We start from the raw sequence: 7,481 nt of genomic DNA, 5'->3' as shown, positions 1-7,481 counted from the left end.
ACTCATATCAAAAAATGGAATTTCTTTTTACAAAAACAAAGCAAAAACCATCTTGGGGAGTGCCATTGTTCCAGTTAGGGAGTATAGTTGAAGTTTCTGTACAAATTATCCTTTTTCCTCTAGTAATCGATTATAAGACCCCTATAATGGATTAGCAGGGCAGAAAATGCTTATGGAGCTAATCTAACTTACATGAAAGTACCTAAATGACCATTTTACTCAATAATTCAATGACCTAATGTGTTCATTGGTGCACTAAACACCACCCATGACCATTAAACTCACTCACCCATCTAAAATAAGAAACATGAAACAATAACTTGAAAGTAAACTCATTTAGGAAGCTTAGAAAAACATTGTTTTTGGGAAATTAGCTGCATCTCGTACAATGGTCTAAAATTTATGAGTTAGTAGTCATTTGAAAGCTCTTTGAGTCTAGATTCCAACAAAACAAGAATCAAATCATTTGGAGTTCGGTGGAAAAATTTAAAAGCAAAACAACTAGCAAAGGTTAGAAAAACAAAATTAGAGTGTTGTTCATCCACTTGGGGAGTATAGTTGAAGTTTCTGTACAAACTACCCTTTTTTCTCTGGTAATCGATTACAAGACCCCTATAATTGATTACCAGGGCAAAAAATGACCAGCAATGCTTATAGAGCTCATCTAACTTACATGAAAGCACCTAAATGAATTTTTTACTCAACAATTCAATGACCTAATGTGTTCATTGGTGCACTAAACACCACTCATGACCATTAAACTCACTCACCCATCTAAAATAAGAAACATGAAACAATAACTTGAAAGTAAACTTGTTTAGGAAGGTTAGAAAAACCATTGGTTTTTCACCCATGACCGTTAAACTGACTCACTCATCTAAAATAAGAAACATGAAACAATAATTTGAAAGTAAACTCATTTAGAAAGCTTAGAAAAATATTAATTTTGGGAAATTAGCTACATCTTGTATAATGGTATAAATTTTTTGAGTTAGAAGTCATTTGAAAAATCTTTGAGTCTAGATTCCAAAAAAAGAAGAATCAACTCATTTGGAGTTCAGTGGGGAAAGTTTAGAGGAAAATAACGAGCAAAAGTCAAAGCTGAAGAATTAATTGCAAAAATTTAAGTATTGAGCTTTTATAAAGGTTTAGAGAAATAAATCCAATAAGGTTAGATATTCCTCCTATATAGATTATGTTAAAATATAATCCCTAACTGTCAAGAAAAAGAGACAGAAAACCTTATAGTAGTCGGGAGAGAGGTTGGAGAGGAGAACATTATTTTCTTCCAATGGAGAAGTCTAGGAACTAAGCTGTTATGAAGGCTTAGAAGATCTAGAACTCTTTGCTGAAGTAGAGGTAAGAGGAGCTAACCTTTATTTTGCGGAGTGTGTGATGTTACATGCATAAATTGGTGGCATGATTATGTGAGGTTCTTGGCATTTATGAACTACATGGTTTGATTGTAGGCAAATTACCTGATTTAATGTTAGTTGGTGCATTTATTGTGGCCGACGTGATAAAGTGATTTGTATCCTTTTTGGTTTATGAATGTTAAATTATATGTAGCACAATGTGGTATGTTGTGGAGTGTGGTGTTGTGTTTTATGTATGTTGAGTTGTTTTCCAAGCCTATGGTACGTGTTACATGTGTTTTATTGGGATGGATGAATCCATGAATTTAGATTGTGTATTAATAAGTTGTATGTGGAATTAAGGTTTTGGCATGAGGTATGCCATATATATATATATATATATATATATATATATATATATATATATATATATATTGTGATCTGTATGGAGCATGGGTTTTATTTTCTTCCTATTGTATGTTTATCATGTTTCCTTGATATTCCATTTTTTATGGGGTAATGGTGGCATTGTGTTTTAAAGTTTATCATGGGTAAACATTGTCATTGGTGTTGTACAAGGGAGTGAGTTTTGAACATTAGAATTTGCACATGTGTTGTGTGTATTGAATGCACTTTAGAGTTTGGTCATATTTCTTTTATATGAATTATGATGTTTTATGCCATGCAACTTTTGAGTAGGACAAAGAGGTCACTTCGAATAAGTGTGTATGTTAAGCTATTTGTTGTGTTTTTCCATTGTGTGGTGTGGTGGTTCCCAAACTTGTTGTTTGATGTATAAGGTGATGCAATTAAATTTTGTTGATGATTATGTGGTAAACCATGTTGTTGAGATGACTAGCTTGTAAGTGTGGATACTATGTCTTCTTGTGTATTTATTCGTGGATGGTTCGAACAAGTCCTATTTTGGTATATAGGTCTTGCTTTAGTAGCAGAAAAGTCCTACTTTGGTGTGTAAGTCCTGTTTTGGTAAACAGGAAAGTCGTGTTTTAGTAAGTAGGCTCTGCGTTGATGAGCAAGAAAGTCCTACTTTCATGAGTAGGCCTTGTTTTTATAAATAGAAAAAGTATATTTTGGTAAATAGGCCCTACTTTGGTGAGCATACCATGTTTTGGTAAGCAAGTTGAGTGTGCTAAAGTACGGAAGATGATATAGGTTTATAATGATTAATGGTGTTGACATGTTGAGTTGAATTGTGGTTTAGATTGAGATGTTCTTTTTAATTGTGTTTGAATTGTTTTTGCAATAAGAATGTAATATTAATTTGATGATTGAATTATTATGATATATTGTTTCTTTGGTGTTTTTTTTTTAGTTCAAATTTTCTTATTTGTGTTTGTACAATGATTGTATAACTTGTATTGTTATACCAAAGCAGTTGATTCTACAAATGTTTCAGTTGATGAGTAAAGGAGTGAGGACTAATAAGGGTTGAGGAAACTTTTGAGTTTAATGAATAATTTTGTTTATTTAATAATGTAATGAATTTTATCATTTTATATGAAAAGTTTATATTTTGACTATGGTTTAATTTAATTCAGATTAAATGAATAAGATTTTCTTTTTTCTTCAATTTAAAAACGACTTAAATTTTTAATTACGTAAGTTAAAAGATTTTATGACTTATTTGTGACATATTACACATTATGTTAGAAAGTTTTATTTAACACTCAGTACCTCTGGGTGGCCCTTTTATCAGCATCGTGTCATATAAACGGGAATGTTAAGTGGGTGTAAATTTTATAAATTTTATTATTAATTATTATACTTAAATTCTTTATAGGGTGTAATATATGAATATTATATATTTTTCATGTAATTTTACCATTAATTAGTCTATGCAATCAACTTACGATAAAAATGTTATTTACTACTTCTAACGAAGTAAATGTTTGGATAAATATCCTGTCGATGATGTAGTATTTTTTTTATTATGGAACTTAATCAATCTAGACAAAAACCGTTGTTAATTAGAATAATTTGGTTTGAATTTGAAAAATAATAAAGAAATTTAAATCAATCCAAACAAATAAATTTTTATCGGTTCGAAACTCATTGTTCTATATAATCCAAACAACCTTATAAACACTCTTATCCAATAAAATTGATGGGACACTAAGATATATTTAAGAGATTGATCGTGCATCAGTTGGTTCTTAACATACTTTAAAAATAAATTTCTTTGTCACAGTAAATTAATTTCAATTTTTAATTACGTAGCTTTGTCCGAATTTTATTTTTTACTTTAAAAGTCACCTTTTGTATAATATAATATACAAATATTTTTTAGCATAAACATTAATGAATGAATTACATGAAGTACTAACAAAATTTATAGACAGTTAACGTAATTTAGGTTTAGGATTTTTCAAAATTTATTTGACTACTATAATAAATTTTACAAAAACATGTCAAATGAAAAAAAAAAAAAACCCTTGTGAGTGGAGTGTTATAAGGTAATGTCATAAATACAAAACAAACTAACATTTGAAATGAAAGACATATAAATTAGGTGAAGAGATCTTGATAAATAGATTTCAGCGACTTTTTGTAACTTTAACGTAAGATATAGTAATTAATATTTTATGATTTATGGCCTACTTAGCCTGTTTGGATAAAATTTTGATAACCTTTTAGTATTTTCATAAGTTAAAACAATAGGTATTTTTAATTTTTTATCAGCACTAAAACAAAAGGTATGATTGTTGTTAAAAGATGCATATGCACACTTTTTATGAGTTGGATTTGAGAATTTTATTCATCTAAAAAAACAAATATGCAAATTAAGCCATTTCAATCAGGCATGAATTATCGACTCCATTTGTTTATGTTTATTTTTTTTATGTGATCTGTTTATTTAAATTAAGAAAAATAATTTATCCAAATGAATACATTTTTGCAAAATTATTTATTTCGAAAATATTCATTTTAAATTTAAACAGTAAATTACAAAGATTCAATTTAAGTAAGAAAATACTGTATAAGAATTTGTGTTTATAAGTTACAGTGCATTAACTTTTTCTTTAAGAGCTTATAATACCTATTTGTTCTCTAAAGTAAATTATTCAATTTAGAATGTCGAGTTTTACTAAGAAAATATAAAAGAAAACTAACTGATACGGCATAATTACATCTCTCTCTCTCTTTATACAAGTCCATACAAACAAATTAATTTATCTTTTAATTTATTTATTCTGTATTGTTTCTGGTTGACAAATTATTCCAACGAAATGTAAATGGCAACTGTAAGCATTGCACATCCTAAGGAAGGAGTGTGCGGTGGTGTGATAGGTAGCAACTCCTCCTGACAGTATATGGTTGTAGTGTCTGAGTCATAAGATAGTGTGCCCAAAGTTTTCATTATACAAATCCAATTGTCTTTTCCTTTGCCATATTTTCACCCATTCTTCTTTGTCTTGCCTTCATCACAAAGAAAACACCCATCCACACTTCACATTCCTTCTTTTATTCTCGACCTCTTCTGTCTCATTTAGCTCACTTCTTTAGCTTCAAGTTTACAAATGTATGACTTTCCTTAATCACAAAGTCACCAACATAGTTATGTTTCTCTGTTCTTCATATTGGGGTCTCGTCAGTGTTCCTTTGTTCATTACAGTTTGTGTCCAAAAGCATGGGATACGCTGTGTTCTTGAACGCTTCTTTCCTCCTTGTGACGTGTTCTTTTATGATTATTCATTTCCACACCCCGGAAACACAAGTTGTGGCTGTGACCAAAATTTCTGGCTTTGGTAGCAGCAATGAGCAAGAATGTGAGAGCTTAGCCAGCCTCGATGACTTCAAAGCCAAGTGCCTGTACCTGAAATCCAATCATCCTTGTGCTCCTCAGGGCTATATTGATTATCTGTACCTTTTCTATTGCCAAATTGGGAGTTATCCTTCGTTAGGTTACACCCTTTTATTTCTTTGGCTCCTAATTCTGTTTTACTTATTGGCTAATACAACTTCTCAATACTTTTGTCCCTCCCTTGAAAGCATGTCCAAATTACTAAGGTTGTCCCCCACAATTGCTGGAGTCACCCTCCTCTCACTTGGCAATGGTGCCTGTGACGTTTTCTCTAGCCTTGTCTCTTTCCAGGGAAGTGGGACACGCAGCATTGGTTTTAACACGGTTCTTGGGGGTGTTTCTTTTGTGTCCTGTGTTGTGGTGGGGACTGTGAGTATCGCAGTACGTCAAAAGAGGGTTCAAATTGATAAGTCCGCGTTTCTGAGAGATGTTTCTTCTCTCCTTTTGGTTCTTTTGACCTTGTTTGGTATTTTGATCTTTGGCAAGATCAATGTTGTTGGAGCAGTTGCTTTTACTATGATGTATGCTGTGTATGTGGCTATTGCTTATGTTTCTTCTACCAGATGGAAGGAAGGTGTTGCAGGTGATGATGGAGGTGGTGATGTTGGTTGCGGAAATGGTTTGAATTTGCCACTTCTCGTTGGTGTGAAGAAAGAAGCAATTGATTGTGCGGAAAATGGTGCTGAAGAATATGGACTGAATGTGGATAAGTATTGTTGTTGTATGAGATATTTAATGTGTCGAGTGCCAGTTTATGTTCTGGAGTTGCCCCTTTACTTGCCTAGGAGATTGACAATTCCTGTTGTGAGTGAAGAGAGATGGTCAAAGGTGTATGCAGTTTTTTCTGTCATACTAGCACCACTTCTCATGTCTGTCCTGTGGAGGAGTACTTATGAGAATGGAAACAGTTTCTTCAGCAAGAACCTTATTGTTTATGGAATTGGACTTTTGGTGGGAAGTATACTTGGAGTAACTGCATATTTCACAACCAAAAAGGGAGGGCCACCAAAGAAGTTCTTATTTGGTTGGCTTGCTGGTGGGTTTGTGATGAGTGTGACATGGAGTTATATAATAGCTCAAGAGTTGGTGGGGTTGCTTGTTTCAATTGGGTACATATGTGGAATAAGTCCTTCTATACTAGGGTTAACAGTTATGGCTTGGGGGAATTCAATTGGGGATTTGATGACAAATTTAACTATGGCTTTAAATGGAGGAGCAGAGGGTGCTCAAGTAGCAATATCAGGTTGCTATGCTGCTCCCATCTTCAATATCCTTATTGGTTTGGGTTTGTCTCTTGTCACTACTACATGGTCAGAGTACCCTCAACATGTTGTCATTCCTAGAGACCCTTATCTTTGGGAGACAATGGTGTTTTTGGTGGTTGGATTAGTTTGGGCACTTTTGGTTTTGATAAAAAGAGATATGAAGCTTGACAGACTCTTAGGAGGAGGGCTTTTGTTTGTTTACTTTCTTTCTCTGTTTTCAAGACTGATTCATGCAGAAGCTCACTCCAATACTCTAATTTTATGAGTTGTTAGATGTTTATTCTTAGTATTTTCTCGTAACATGACCCCTGTATTGTGAACAGATTCCTGTACCTATTAGCAAATGACGTTATTTTCAGTGGAACTATATTTCTAATAGATTGGTGAAAATTTGCTAGCTGTGTAATCCTAAGGTGTATTTTGTATCTTCTTTTAAATAGATTTTCTGGTTTCATGGTGCTTTCGACTTCTAGACAATTGCATTAAACTTGATATGCTTTATTAAGAATTAATTAATTATCAAGGAGAATCCGTATGTACCAATGCTAATATGATCTTTTACGTTTGACAATATATTTTTTATAATATTTTAATACTATATGTTATTTTTGTGATTGTTCCTTATTGATTGTATAATAATTTTAGATTAATTATAAAATGATACGTAAATATTTAAAATATTATAAAAAAATTGTTTTCAAACTATCGTTATCCTCTTTACATGATGATTTAAACTGTATTGATAAATAATGAAAGATTTGTCAGTGGTTGGTGAACAGATTCATCGAAGATAATTGCCGCTTTGTTTTGAAGTCTTTGTTATCTCCTGAATCCTCTTTCTTCCCCCACAGAGTCATTAGACTTGAAAGATTACGTGAGGAAATTGGCTAAGGTGTTAAATATAAATGGATAAATCTGATTCTGACAACCGAAATATTGGAAGAAACCGCAATAATGGAAGAAAAACGGCTCAGAAAAATTAGTGATAATATTAAACTTTATATATATTATTTTTATCTTTTTATTTTATTTTATTTA

The 7,481-nt window shown here is 32.0% G+C and overlaps 1 pseudogene; it reads left to right on the top strand.

The window, feature by feature from the left end:
• The first annotated feature begins 4,634 nt into the window (after positions 1–4,634).
• On the top strand, positions 4,635–6,904 carry LOC124847024 (cation/calcium exchanger 2 pseudogene; annotated as a pseudogene).
• The last annotated feature ends 577 nt before the right edge of the window (positions 6,905–7,481 follow it).

The sequence above is a fragment of the Vigna umbellata genome, chromosome 7 (assembly GCF_029865625.1).
Source record: "Vigna umbellata cultivar VRB3 chromosome 7, Vumbellata_1.0, whole genome shotgun sequence".
Classification (NCBI taxonomy): domain Eukaryota; kingdom Viridiplantae; phylum Streptophyta; class Magnoliopsida; order Fabales; family Fabaceae; genus Vigna; species Vigna umbellata.
The sequence above is the reverse complement of the archived record's forward strand: the minus strand, read 5'-3'. Positions and strand labels throughout refer to the sequence as shown.